The sequence below is a fragment of the Vicugna pacos genome, chromosome 4 (genome assembly GCF_048564905.1).
Source record: "Vicugna pacos chromosome 4, VicPac4, whole genome shotgun sequence".
Classification (NCBI taxonomy): domain Eukaryota; kingdom Metazoa; phylum Chordata; class Mammalia; order Artiodactyla; family Camelidae; genus Vicugna; species Vicugna pacos.
In genome coordinates this window covers 19,239,407-19,255,078 of record NC_132990.1, presented here as the reverse complement: position 1 = coordinate 19,255,078, position 15,672 = coordinate 19,239,407, and the positions used below count along the sequence as shown (strand labels likewise).

General features: G+C 33.5%; 1 long non-coding RNA gene across 2 annotated transcripts in view; it reads left to right on the top strand.

Moving 5' to 3' along the window:
- The first annotated feature begins 2,011 nt into the window (after positions 1–2,011).
- Positions 2,012–15,672, top strand: part of LOC140695828 (uncharacterized) — a 226,892-nt gene continuing 213,231 nt past the window's right edge. For both annotated transcript variants that reach the window (XR_012071658.1, XR_012071657.1), the window contains exon 1: positions 2,012–2,217. This is a non-coding gene — a long non-coding RNA (uncharacterized lncRNA). The remainder of the gene's footprint in view (positions 2,218–15,672) is intronic.

Sequence of the window (15,672 nt, the reverse complement as noted above, 5' to 3'; positions counted from 1 at the left end):
AAGTCCTTGATGTTAGAAATGTTTTTATTACCACATTCTGTTCATTCTTATTTTGTGGTTGGCTTTACTCCTTTGATAACTATGTAAGTTTAAAAAGCTAAGGCTCTAAACTCTTCTTAGAAATAATGAACAGTACATATATGTAAATTTTAAAATGGTTTTTCTCTCTCAATGAGTTGCTCTTCCTAGAATCAATTTTATTTATCCCCACAAAAAATTTAAAAAAAAAAGAAATGTTTTTATCTCTAACACCCAGTAAGTTCAGGCACATGTTCCACATTTAGTACATACTTGCTGAGACCATGCATGACTAGATTAATGAAATAACGAATGCAAACATCAAATGTGCTGAGTACACATGATCCAACCAGTAGACTGAATTTATATTTCTTTTCTCTGGTTATTTATTACATGCTCAGACACACTATTATGTTGTATAGCTGGGATTTACTAGCATTAGACTAAATGCAGATTGAGAAACAATAATTCTTTCCGTAAGATCTTTTTTAAAAAACATGCTAGTGGCATTAAAATGTAAATAAATAGGTGTATTTTACATAAAGACCTCCTCATTTCCTTTTACTGAAATTAAAATGTGATGATAAGCGCTGTATCAGTTTTTAACCTCAAACTATCTCATTATTATGTAACAAAAGAAAAAGAAAAAGGGCAGATTACATAAGGAAATCTGTATTTATTTGAAAAGACAAGGTGTGATTCAGATACTGCTGTTACCAGTGGGAAAGAATCCCATGCAGCCCCTTATGCCCAGGAGGGCAGTTCTGTTACCTCTCTACTTGAAGCCTTATCAAGGTTCTTACCTACTGAATTATCTGCAGAAAACTTCCACAAGCCTGCATTCATAGCTGCTTAGAACACTGATACGGGACTTCCGTTATTGTGAAGTGACTTCCAAAATTGTGATTAGATAGACTTGTCTCAGTTCCAATCCTTTCCAGCTGTTAAAAACACTGGGTGACTTTTCAGATCTCTCAGCTATACGTAAACAAAGAGGTACAGTGTAAGTATCCACCAAATCTCAGCCTAGCTACCATGGCTTTGGCTTTGCTCTGTAAATACAAGAACTGGGCTCCTCGTGTTTATTTTTTCCTCATAAACCAAAAAGGGCTAATAGAATTAAGATTTCCAGAAAGACCCAAGCTTGGAGATACGTTTTATTATAAATGTAAACAAAAGTAAAATGCTAGAAAAAGGTCACAGTTACACTTCTAAAAAGTCTCTTTTGAAGATTTTCCCCCCTTCTGTATGAAAGCACAGAATGTAGATCTGGTTGGGGGCAGTAAACAGCAAAGGCCAGATTTTTACAATTTGTTATATCCCTTTTTTGGGGGGTAGGTAATTATTCCTGAATGTAATCTTGCTGAAGCCTTGCTGGGTCATTTTGGGGACAAGTTGAGGGGATCCTTTGGCACTTATATTTGAACTCAAAGCTAGGATATTCTAATTTTGTCATTGTAGTTGAGGCATTAACTGAGAAAGAATCTACAGATATCCCTTGGGAGAGAGTAGTTATAAGGCCAACCGGGAATATTTCAGTAATATACTGAAAAAGTCTGTTCTTCAACGAAGAGTTCAAGGTAGTGTTTGTTCAGGCATTCCATTTCTCTGTGCAGTTTTCCCTCACCCATAAAATATTTGTAAATATTTTTACAAGACAAATTGGATAGTGTCTGGAAAGTATATTAATTATCCCTGAATATATATATTCAGAAATTTTATATATATATATATATATGTATACACACACACACACTTTATATGTATTATATGTGTGTGTGTGCGTGCGCGTGTGTGTATGTGTATGTGTGTATGTATATACGTATAGCAACTCTCAGAAAGGAGGCCGTGACTACCCCTCCCAGAGGAAGCCCGATCTCGCGGGATCTCAGGAGTCCCCACGGTAGCGGCGGCGGCGGCGGCGGCGGCGGCTGCTGCGGCAGGTCCCAGGATGAGGAACGCGGGCTGCCGCGGGTGACAGAGGTCCCTCTTCCCAGGCTTGTCTGTAAGGACTTGGGCTTATGTCACCTGTCACCTGTCTAGCAACCCCCCACGCCTCGTACCGCACCCCTGGCCTCAGTGGCTCTATCAAGTGCAGCCTTGTCCTCACCTCAGGCCGGAATCCGGAGTGAACTGCGCGTTCGAGGCCGCAATGTGTAGCGTTCGCCGAGGCTGAAGGAGCAGTGCGGCCGACTCACGGTGAGGAACCCCTGGGCCCCAACTCGACGTTTGTCGAGGTCCAAGAGGGCAGTGCTTCCCAAACTGTTGTTTTTGGGGCCAGTTGTTTCTCGTTGGCAGCTTTAAGGCATCCAGAATACGTCTCAGGAGACGGTCTGTGATTGTCTCTGGAACTTCCCCTTGAAAGCAGCCTCAGGGCCTTGCTCTTCCTGACCCAAACTAAGGCCAGCAACCTGCCAGGAGGAGAGGGCCTCTTCACCTGAGCGAGCCCCTCCATCAGGAAATGTTCTCCTCTTTTGAATATGGCGGGGACACTGACGGCTGGGGCCGGAGGGAGGCCCGGGCTGCGGCTGGGGTCAGGCCTGCGCCAAGTGGGTCGAGTTAGGAGTTTTTCAGGAAGGCAAACAGGGCATGGGTGGAGCCTGCAGGGTGTGCTCCGTGGCTTCCCGGTGGTGTCTTTTTAACTTACTTAATTATTTGTAATGGAATTTGTGGGAGAAATAAGAATGATACTACAAAATTAGATAAGACCTGGAGTTGTAATTGTTCAATTACAGGATGGAAACAAGAAAACAAGATTATAAAAGCTGTTTCAGAATACTTCCCAGTCACATGATAAACTAAGCTAATACATATTTAGCTTTCCCTCTACATTGCACTACTCGTAGTTAGCTTAAAAGATACAAATGGGCAAATCACAGGAGCCAGAAATTAATAAAACAAACTCTGAGCCAGAAGGCTCAGTGTGCAAGTTGGTGCTGTGACAGACTGAGAGGGCGCCTGTGATCTCACAAACGGTAAAGACCAGGGACTAGAGATTTTATACTAGTGAATGTGGCCCTGCCCAGCAACTCAAAAGTGTAGTATAATGCTGGAAGCATAAGGGACTTAACACTTTTCAAAACGTTCCTGAAAATCAACTCAGTGGAACAGAGAAGTAAGGGTTTGGAGTTGAGGATGAGGAGAAGATTCTTTAAATAATTGAAATCTCAAACATTATCTATAGATGAAAGCCAGATTCAAACTACTTGCATTGTATATCAGTTTCAAGTTGAGACATTAGCATTCTTTCCTGCATCAGTGAAACTCCTGATATTCATAGCAGAATTATATACAAAATGGGGCCTTTTCCACAACTCAGAGTCACAAGACTCATAGAAAAAGCAATCTGGACTCAGATGAGTGCATAACAACAACAACAAAATACAAGTTACACAAGAAAACAATTTGTTGAAAAGAAGATTCAGTATAAACACAAACAGGAAAATTAGCACCTCACAGAACCTAAGGAAATGTAATATGGAAAAAATCTGGGAATTGGAGAAAGATAGGTTGGAAATTACAGTGAGATAATAGGAGAGAGATACAGATATAAATATATAAAGAACTTGCAGATTTGATCAAGAACCATATAAAAATTTTAGAAATAGTTTTTGAAATTTAAGTTGAAGTATGTCCTCAAAAATAATTATATAGCAGATCAGACACAACTAGGATAAGAAGAGAACTGAAAATAAGTTAGAGAAACTTAACAGAATGCACAGAAAGAGATAAAAAAGGATAGATTGAAATACAAAGAATGATTTGAAAAGATTTAATGTCAGAAAGGAAATTTTTGAAGAAGTAGCTGAGAATTTTCCAGTGTCAAAGTCTTAAGATCGAAGAAGTACACTGAATCTCAAGCATATATATGTATGTGTGTGTGTGTGTATGTGTAATCCATCACCAAGAATAAGTATCTTAAACTGAGCAGAGACAGATTCCCTACAAGAAAACAATTATACTCAGTTTGAAACAGTTATAAACAGTAATAGAAGCCAAAAGAAAGTGGAATAATGTCTTCAGATGTTTAGAATTCTACGCACAGCTGAACTTTTATAAGAATAATGTGGAAATAGAGACATTTTCAGACAAAGTCTGAGAGATCTGACCACTAACAGGCTCTCACTGATAAAACTAACAAAAGATATGATTCAGGAAAAATAGATCAAGAAAAAGGAACAGGATACAAGAACCATGTGAGTTGACAGGAAGATGCATTGATTAAAAATAACCATAGTGATGGGTAATTTTGTAGAGTTTAAAAAGACATTGAAACCAAATATATCTACTAGAAAACAATGTAATAAGATGTTTAGTGTTAAAGTTCTAAGGTTTTTTCATGTTTCAGGAGAAGAGCAGAAATAATGATGACAGATTTTGTTAAATGAAGTAAGCATATTAAAAATTAAAACCTGCAAATATATGTATGTATATTCATGTCTGGGTCATTGTGCTGTACACCAGAAATTGGCACATTATAACTAACGGTACTTCAATTAAAAAAAAACCCCTAAATATTGTGAGGAAAGGACTAAAAGCCGGTTTTTAAATAAGTAAAAACTAAAATGATTACAGAAAATGTAATCACAGCAGTAGAGGGTGGAAAGGAGACAAAATCAAGCAAAGTAGAAGTTTGGCAAATTAAAAACAAAAATAGATAGTACAAAAAAGGCAAAATAATAGTAATTATAAAAAATAAATAGGTTAAATTCACTCATTACAAGACATTTTCACATAGAAATCCTTTCTGAAAACTCAAGGCAGAGATCGGACAAGAGCCCTACTTGTATTTATGCAAACTCGTGCTTGCAGAATGAATTTATATTACTCAATTGGAAAGACACTGTCCTAGTCACTCCAGACTAGGGGGTTTCACCTTTTAAAAAGTCCAGTGATATGGAATTCGTAACTAATTTAAGCTGATAATTACTCTTTTTAAACTATTTGTTAGTGAGTTTGGTTTTTCTAAATTAAAATTTGTATCTTTTTTTAAAAATTGGATCATAAGTGATTGATCTCTTTATGTGTTAAAGAAGAGATATTGGAAGTAGGAAGACACGACCTATGTTTACAGTAAAGATTTTGGGGTGCAGTTGAAGTATGTAATGCCTGTTATATTATGAGGCTGAATTAAGGCTGGTGTGTGTGTGCGCATGCGTGCATGTGCTGAACTACCTCTGATAAAAGCTTTTAAGAATATTCAGTAGAATTAATGGAATTGCTGGGTCATATGGTAATTCTAATTTTAGTTTTTTGAGAAACCTCCAAACTGCTTTCCACAGTGACTGCACCAGTTTACACTCCCACCAACAGTGTACAAGGGTTCCCTTTTCTCCACATCCTTGCCAACATTTGTTATTTGTGTTCTTTTTGATGGTAGCCATTCTGAGAGGTGTGAGGTGATATCTCATTGTCGTTTTGATTTGCATTTCCCTTATCATGAGAGATGTTGAGCATCTTTTCATGTGCCTATTGACCATCTACATATCCTCTTTGGGAAAATGTCTGTTTAGTTCTTCTGCTCATTTTTAAATCTGGTTGTTTGTTTTTTGATGTTGAGTTGTATGAGCTGTTTATATATGTTGGATATTAATGTTCTTCCATTCAGTAGGTTATCTTTTCACGTTGTCTGCAGTTTCTTTTGCTGTGCAAAAGCTTTTAATTAGGTCCCATTTGTTTATTTTGCTTTTATTTCATTTATATATCCCCAAACTCCAAAAACACTGATTTGAAAAGATACATGTACCCCAGTGTTCATAGCAGCATTATTTGCAATTGCCAAGATATGGAAGCAACCTGAGTGTCTATCAACAGATGAATGGGTAAAGACAATGTGGTAAATATATATACAATGGAATACTACTCAGCTATGAAAAGAATGTAATTTTGCCATTTGTGGAACTTGAATGGATTTGGAGGGTATTATGCTAAGTGAAATAAGACAGAGAAAGACAAATACTGTATGATATCATTTATATGTTGAATCTAAAAAATACAACAAACTAGTGAATACAAGAAAAAAGAAGCAGACTCACAGATATAGAGAACAAACTGGTGGTTACCAGGGTTTGGGGGGGGCAATAGAGGGATCAAAGAGTTGGAGGTGCAAACTGTTGGATGTAAGACAGGCTCAAGGATGTTTTGTACAGCAAGGGGGAATATGGTCAATATTTTGTAATAATTGTAAGTGGAAACTAACCTTTAAAATTATATAAAAATAAAAAAATAAAGAATATTCAATAGAAAGAATTTACATGTTCTGATCCATCATCCACATTTATTTTTCTTTACTAAGATACTTGAGTTTAAAACTTGAATTTAGAGTTTTATAAGTTCAGTACTATCTCAGAGTATTTTAAATTCAGGAAATTCCAAGAAGTTTGAAGTCATTTTCCTACTGAATATTTTTTCACTCATTGAATATCTAGATCTGAGCTATGTTCTCTTACTAACAAAATTTGTCATGAGCTTGCTTTTTTTTTCCCCTCAAATAGTACAACCTTAAACCAAGGTCAGATCATGTTAGATTATTTAAAATATTATGCAAATGCAACTTTATTTTGAAAAATACTCTTTCTCTGGTATCTGGTATGATATTGGTCGATGTAAATCCTAAAAAGTCCTGGAGAATTAGGGCTTTATCCATTGTCCTTTTCAGCTTTTCACTACAAATATTCTCTCTTACCCTGAACTGAGATTATATAGACTTAAAAAGAGCTTTTGCTTGAAGTGTTTCTAGAAACAGAGTCTTATTTATAATATTGTTCAAAATTTGCTCCTTTTATTCAAAGAATGCAGCTGGATTAACAAAATGTATAATATACAGTTTTCTCTTTTGCTACCACAAACATTTTCTTCGTGGTTATGCAAATATGACTCTATATTTTCTTAATGAGTTGGAGGAAGGAACTAATGCTTACTGACCATTGGCTAGGATACCAGACTGTAGTAGGCATATTACATAAACAGTTTAATGTAATAGTTTCAATTTCAGGAGTTAGGTTTAATTTCCCCCATATTCTAGAGGAGAAAAAGGAGTATTTATTTCCTGAAGTTACAATAATTTTGTTGTTCACATCCTAGTCTAAAAGGTATGACATGGATTTCTTTTGTGGACTATTTTGAATGAAATTTTTAAAAAATTGCCATAAATCTCCTTAACAGGTGCTTGACTTTACAGGCAGAGAGTTTATTTTTATAAGGCATTGGTAGTAGAATATTTTCTTATTTCTATATCCTGTTATACTTTCTATAAATTTTTAGTTTTATACATGGCATTTTATATTTTGACATAGTTTTCCTTGTAATATCTTAAATGTAGTCATGTACAAAAGTATTTTAAATAGTTATTACAGTGTATTATTTTAGAGAACACTAATGTAGGCTCCGTTTGTTGTGTGTGTGTGTATGTGTACATATAAAATTTCAGACAAAATTGTCATACAGAAGACTGCATGAATTTAAAGTGACAAGTTGATAAATTCTGGCATATGAACATACCCATGAAACCAGTCACTATCAAGATAGAGAACATATGCATCCCGCACCCCAGTTTTCTCCTGTATCTAGGTAATTCCTTCCTTCAGTCCCCTCTCTTCTCTCCTCTCCAGGAAACAGCTGACTTGCTTTCTGTCTTCACAGATTAGTTTGAATTTTCTAGATTTATGTAATGGATTCTATAGCTTGTAATTATTTGGGCAGAGGGGGTGATTAGATTCTAGATTCTCTCACACAACATAATTATTTTGAGAGTCATTAATGCTTCAGTATGTATCTATAGTGTATTCCTTTTTACTGCTGAGTATATTCCTTTATACAAATACACTACAGTTCATCTCCTTACTTGTTAATTGGTATTTGGTTTGTTTCTGGTTTGGGGCTGTTACTAATGGAATTTCTGTAGTTGTCAATGTGTAAGACTTTGTATGGACATATGTTTTCTTTTGATCAAATACCTAGGAGTGGAATGTCTGTATCAGTATGGTATGTATATCTTTAACTTTTTAAGAAACTGTCAAAGAGGTTTCCAAACTGGTTGTACCATTTTACATTCTCACCAGAAGTGTATGAAAATTCTAGTTTTTCTGCATCATTGCCAAACTTTGTATGGTGTGTCTTTTTCATTTTACTCATTGTATTAGGAATATTGTGGTATCTAATTGTTGTTTTAATTGGGATTCCCTTCATGGAAAATAATGTTGAGCATCTTTTGCCCATTTTTAATTGGATTGTTTGACTTCTTACTGATATTTGATAGTTCTTCATCTATTCTGGATAAAAGTTCTTTATCAGATTTATGCTTTGCAATTATTTTCTCCAAGTCATTGGTTGGGTCTTTTTATCTTTTTAAAAAGTATAGGTATAGGGCTATTGAGGTATAGAGCTCTTTAATTTTGATGAAATATAATTTATCTTGAAATCAAGTAGATAGTACCACAGTTTTGTTCTTTTAACTCACAGTTATCTTTGCTTCTCTAGTCCCTTTGCATTTCTGTATGAACTTCTGAGTCAGTTTGGTAATTTCTACAAGAAGGCATACTGGGGTTGTGTTGAGTACCATAGATCACTTCGGGGAAAATTGACATTTCAATAACATTGAGTATTTTGAGTGATGAACCTGGCTCATGATCTTCATTTTTCAGACACTCTTTAATTTCTCAGAGTAAGAGTGCCATAGTTTTCAAATGTACAAATCTTTCATATTTTGTCAGATTTTTCCCTAAGTAATTAATATGATGCTTTTACAATTATAGTTTATTAAATTTCAGTTTCTGATTATTTGTTACATGTTTACAGAAGTACAATTGAGTTTTGTGTATTGATTCTGTATCCTACAACCTTGTGAAACTTTCTTATTAATTCTAGTAGCCTTTTTGTAGATTCCATTGGATTTTCTACACAGATGATCTTACTGGCTGTCAATAAAGACAGTTTTGCTTCTTCCTTTCAAATCTGGAAGCCGTTTGGAAATCCTTTTCTTTCTTCTTCCTTTTTTTTTTTTTAATTTGGTTATACTGACTAAAATTCCCAGTATATTGCTGATTTGAAGTGATGACAGCAGGTATATTTGTCTTGTTTCTCATCTTAGGGAGAAAACATTTAGTGTTTCACCATTATGTTGTTACTTGTAGATTCCCTTTATCATTGTGAGGACGTTTCTTCTGTTCCTAATCTCTTGAAGAGTTTTTATTAGGAATGGATATTAATGTTTGTCAGATACTTTTTAAAAAAGATAATCATGGTTTTTCTTTTTTAGTTTGTTAATATAATACATGATTTTGATTGGTTTTGGAACCACCACTGCATTTCTAGGATAAACCTCACTTAATATATTATCCTTTTTATATATTTTTGGATTTGATTTGCTAAACTTGTACTGAGAATTTTTGCATCTGTATTTACAAAGGCTGTTAGTCTGTAGTTTCTTTTCTTTTTTATTGTGATGTTTTTGCCTGGTTTTGGTGCCAGGACCAAACTAATTTCATAGGATGAAGGAGTTCTCTCCTTCAGTTTTCTGGAAGTGTTTGTATAGGATTATCTCTGTCTTAAATATTTGATAGAATTAACCAGTGATGCTGTCTGTTCCTGTTCAGATATTCTCTTATTAACCTTTTAATATCTGTAGAATCTGGAGTGATACCACTTCTCCCCTCCCCAATATTGATAACTCATATCTTCTCTCCCTTTTCCTGTTATTTTGGCTGTGGGTTTATTGATCTTCTCAAAAGAAATAGCTTTTAATTTCAATAATTTTCTCTATTGTTTTCACTTTTATACTTAATTGATTCCTTCTTTGACCTGTATTTTCTTTCTCCTCCTTATTTGAATTTAATCTTGTCTTCCTTTCGTAGATTCTTAAGATAGTATCTAAAGTCATTTATTAGAATTATTTCTTGTTTTCTAATATTGTCATTTAGTACTGTGAATTCTCCTCCTAAGTACTGTTTTGATGGCATCCTACAAATAATATGTTATGTTTTATTTTCATTTGGTTTAAAATATTTAAAATTTTCATTTTAGGTGTTATTTGACCAATGAATTTTTTTAGACATTATTAATTTTTTCCAAATATTTGGGATTTTTCCAGATATCTTTCCATTATTGATTTCTAATTTAATTCCATTGTAGGCAAATATCATATGTTTCATGAAATGAATACTTTTGAATTTTAAGATTCATTTTATGGTGCAGAATATTACTTAATTGGTAAAACCCCCATGTGCACTTGCAAAGAATATAAATTTTGCTATTATTAGGTAGTGTTGAGGTTGATTGATAGCATCATTTAAATCCACTATATTGTCACCGATTTTCTGTCCACTTCTAACAACTTTTGAGGAAGGGACATAGACATCTCTAATTCTGTTTGTGGACTTACTTGTTTCTTCATGCAGTTCTGTTAGTTTTGGTTCATATACCTATATAATTAGGTATCAGGTATGTAAATATTAAATATTATGTCTTCTTGATTAGTTGACTCTTTATCATTATGAAATGATGTTCCTTGTCCCATAATGAAATCTACTTTATCTGATATTAATATAGCCACTCCAGGTTTGTTTTGAGCAATGTTAGCATGGTATGTATTTTACATCGTTTTACTTTTATTCATATTTTTTTTTAATTTCAAGTGGATTTTGTTTAGGAAGCATACAGTTAGGTATTGCTTTTATATCCAATCAGATAATTCCTGTCTTTTAAAAAGTGAGGTATTATACTCCTTATATTTTGTATGATTATTAATATGATTGAGGTTAAGTTTTTTAACTTGCTATTTGTTTTCTATTTGTCCATCTCCTTTGTTGGAGATAAAATGTAATTTGTTTTGTTATTTTAATGGTTGGTTTAGGTTTTCTAGTATATGTCTTGTGCCTATCACAGTCTGCCTTCAGGTAATATTATTTCACTTTTGGCCTTTGTGCACTTATTTTCATGATTTTACTCATATGTATCGTATAAATCCCATAATGTATTGTTATTATTTAATTTAATTTAAATTTTCTTGAAAAGATTTGAGAAAACGAATCTTAATGTTTGCTCATGTAATTGCAATTTCTATTCTCTTTATTTATGTAGATCTGTATTTCTGTCTGTTAACATTTTTTTTTTCCTGCTGGAGGACTGCCTTTAGTTGATGAGAATTTTGTAATGTGGGCTTAGAGGTGATGAATTATTTTGGCTTTTATATGTCTGAAATTAGCTTTACTTCGTCTTTAGGTATGAATTTTATTTTCAAAGTTTTTTTTTCTTTTAGTACTTTTAAAATATTGCTCCACTTTTTTTCTGCTTGCATTGTTTCCAATGAGTAATATGCTATTACTTTATCTTTGTTCCTTTCTACATAATATGTCTTTTATCCCTGGTTACTTTTAAGATTTTCTCTTTATTACTGGTTTTGAACATTAGATTTTACGTGTGTCAGTGTGTTTTTCTTCATTTCTATGCTTAGGTTTGTTGAGCTTCTTAGATCTGAGAGTTCATAGTTTTCATTTAATTTGGAAAATGTTTAGCCATTATTTCTTTAAATATTTTTTCTCGTCTCTGTCCAGGGCACTCCAGTTACACGTATATCCAGCTACTTAAAGTTGTTCTTCAGTTCACTGATACTCTTTTAATTTATTTGGAGTTTTTTCTTTGTGTTTCCTTTTGGTTTGTTTCTATTGCTATGTTGTCAAATTCACTAATCTTCTTTAGTGTCTAATCTTCTGTTAATCCCATCTAGTGTGTTTTTCATCTTTGACACTATTTTCATCACTAGAAATTTTGTGTTTTTATAATATCTTCTGTGTCTCTAACTTTTTAAGCATATGGAGTACAGTTATAGTAATTTAAAGTATCCCAATCTGCGAATTCTCACATCGATTTTTATTTCTGGGTTTATTTCAATGGATAGATTATTCTCTTCATTATGAATCATGCTTTTCTGTTTCTTTGTTGACTTGGTAGTCTTTGAATAGATGTCAGCTGTTTTGAATTTTACATTGCTGTTGTTGGATATTTTTTGTTTTTATAAATATTCTTGAATTTTATCTCAGGACACAGCTTAATTTCTTGGAAACAGTTTGATTATTTAAGTTCTTACTCGTATGATTTGTTTGGGGAGCCCAGAGCAGGCTCAGTCTACAGCTAACTATCCCTGACTAATGCTTCTGAGTACTCTAGTCAGTGTCTTTTGAATTATGAGTTAGTTCTTTCTTCCTTCCTTCCTTTCTTCCTCCCTTCCTTCCTTCCTTTCCTTCCTTCCTTCCTTTCCTTTCCTTTTCTTTTCTTTTCTTCTTTTTTGGTGGAAACAGGTACTCTTCCTCATATGGTCTGTGGGCCTAGCACTGTTCCCTTCGGTTCTGTTAGATGGTTCTCTCCCCGACCTTATGTAGTTTCCTCATATACATGCACTGACCAGTACACTGTTGAATAGTTGATACCCTTTGTGGGTCTCTAGGATTCTCTCTGTGCACTGCTTTCTGGTCCCTGGCATGCAGAATTGAGGTGCTTTTTTTCTTGTTGGCTGTAAACTGATAGCCATTCCCAGCTTCTTTGCCACATTCTCTGTTTCATAGTTCTTTTACTTTCAAAGCCAACAGTGGTGGGCTTGGGACTGTCTCATATTGAAGCACTCAACCGCTTTTTTACCCTCCTCTTCTGTCTGCTTCTAGGGACTAATATGATTATACTGGATTTACTCAGATAATTCAGGATAATCTCTCTATCTCAGGGTCCTTAACCTTGATTACATCTACTTAGTCCGTTTTCCCCATGTAAGTTACCATTCTTCAGGTTCCAGGGATTATGACATGTACTAGACTACTTTTTCTAAACCAAGTTATAGAATATGCATGCCCCATTTATGATGTCAAGACAGGCTATGTCTCTGTATTGCTAGACTAGGATGCTTACAGAGTGGCAAGTTCATTTAAGTTTTACCACCTAAGGAGAGTTACTACCAACAATGGATCTGAGCATTGATAAAAATAGAGTATCTCAGCTTTAAGGTAGAAGAAGATTTAAAGATGAACACAGTTTAAAAGTTAATGTGTTAGTTGATCAGAATATTTTTAGTTAACAGAATCTCCTAGAAGTTGAAAATATCATTTGGGGAGCACTCATAAGATATTTTAAGAACATAGGTTATACCAAACAGAATTCTGTTGTCTCTTAGGAAACATTAACTATATAACAGGTTATATTGTAATCTTAATCATTGTACCCAAGGAGCTTACAGTCCAGTGAAGATAAATTTATATAAGACCAACTAACATATAAGACAGATTATGATAATTCTGTTAATAAACATGTGGTTAGCTTTGAGGTATAAATTTAAAAATAGAGTAAATTAGATATCAAGGAGTTTGATGAAACTAGACAGATGGGTCAAGAAAACACAAAGAAGACACAAATTACCAATATCAGAAATGAAAGAGAGAAGTCACTACTGATCTGTCAGACTCAAAAGGGTACGAAAGGAATGTTATAAATTACTTGATGTCATAGATTGACAATGTATATGAAGTGGACAAATTCCTTATATGACACAGATTGTCAAGGCTAATTAAGGAAGAAACAGATAAACTATTTCTGCCAAAAAAATTAAATTTGTAGATAATCCCCTCTCCTTTCCAAAACACTTTTCTGATATAAGATGGCTTCCCTATTGAATTGTATGAAACATTTCAGGAAGTGCTAATTGCTATTCTACATAAACTCTTACAGAAAATAGAAAAATAGGGAAAATTTCCCAACTCAAATCAAATCCAAAGATAATATAAGAAAAAATGCCAGTATTTCTCATTAATACAGTCATGAAAATTCTTAACTAGATATGATTTGATAATATTTTGTTATCTATGAAATAAATAATATGTTATTATGAAGTGGTGGTTACCTTAGGAATTTAAGATTGGTTTAACATGTTAAAATCAATTAGTACAATTCACCACAAAACCATACTGTCAGTATCTCAATAGATTAAGAAAAAGCATTTGACAAAAGTCAAGATATATTCATGAAAAAACGCTTAGCAAGGAGAACATCCTAAACCGGATAAAAAGTGCCTACAAAAAACCTACAGGGAACATTATACTTGATGATGGTTGAGGAAATTCTTTCCCCCTCAAGATTAGGAAAAAATAAGGTTATTTGTTTTCATCACTTCTATTTAACATTGCAGAACTAGGAAAAGCAATTAGGCATGCATGCATACATACATACAAACAAGAGACATAGATTTGAAAAGGAAGAAATAAAACCATCAGTATTTCAAAATGACATAATTGTCTACCAGAAATTCTGAAAGAATTTACTACAAATTCTTTGAAAACTAATGCATAAAATTAGCAACTTAGCAGAATACGAACTCAGTATAAAAATCAACTCTATTTTTATATAATAATAACAGACTTTTAAATTGAAATTTTAAAATATTTTGTAAAAGGACTTCAAAACCATAAACTTTGTAGGGATAAAATTAATCTATATTTGTAAGATTTATATGCTAAAAAATAAAAAAATTAAGACATAAAATGAGGAGAAATACCATTGTTATGGATCCCAAAACAATATTTTTAAGATGTTCATTGTCTCCAAATTGATCTGTAAATTCAATGCAGATCCAATCAAAATTCCATCAAGCTTTTGTTTAAAAATATAAATTGATAAGTTGATTCCTAAATGTGTATGAAAAACAACATAAATAGCCTAAAGAGTTTTGTAAAAAATTTATAAAAAAGCAAATTTGGAAAATTCTCACTGCTTGATTTTGGAATTTACTATAAAGCTACATTATCAAGAAAGGATGATATAGTGTACAGATGAACATAAATTAATGGAATAGAGAATCCATAAATAAACCCATACATCTAGAGTCATCTGATTTTCAACAAAGGAACAAAAGTAACTCAATGAGGGCAAGGAGTAATTTTCAAAAAATGGCATAGGGACAGTTGGGCATCCATTTGAGAAATAAATAAATCTCTCACCATAAAAATGTTAGCTTGATGTGGATCATAGACCTAAATTTATAAGCTAAATTTTTGAACATTTTAAAAGAAAACACAGGATTAAAAAAATCTTTGTGAGCTTAGATTAGACAAAGATTTAATAGATGGTTCATAAAAAGCTCATACCATAAAAGAAAAATTGATACACTAAACTTGATTAACATTAAAACCCTTTGTTTTTCAAAAGAAATTACTAGTAGAACGTAAAGGCAAGCCACAGAATGGTAGGAAACTTTGCAAAATTCTTTTTGATAAAGACTTGTTTCTAGAATAAAGAACTCTTAAAAGTCAGTGAGACAACCCATTTAAAAATGGGCAAGAAAATAACTGTATGGCAACAAATTGGAAAACCTAGAAGAAATGGAAAAGTTTCTAGAAACATGCTGTCCACCAAAACTGAATCAGAAAGAAATAGATGATTTGAGTAGACTGATCACTAGAATTAAAACAATCAGCAATAAAAATCCTTACAAACAACAGTCCAGGACTAGAAGGCTTCACTGGGGAGTTCTACCAAACATACAAAGAAGAACTCATACCTACCCTTCTCAAACTCTTCCAAAAGACTGAAGAGGAGGGAACACCCCAAACTCATTCTATGAAGCCACCAGGACCCTGATACCAAAACCAGACAAAGACACTACCAGAAAAGACAATTACA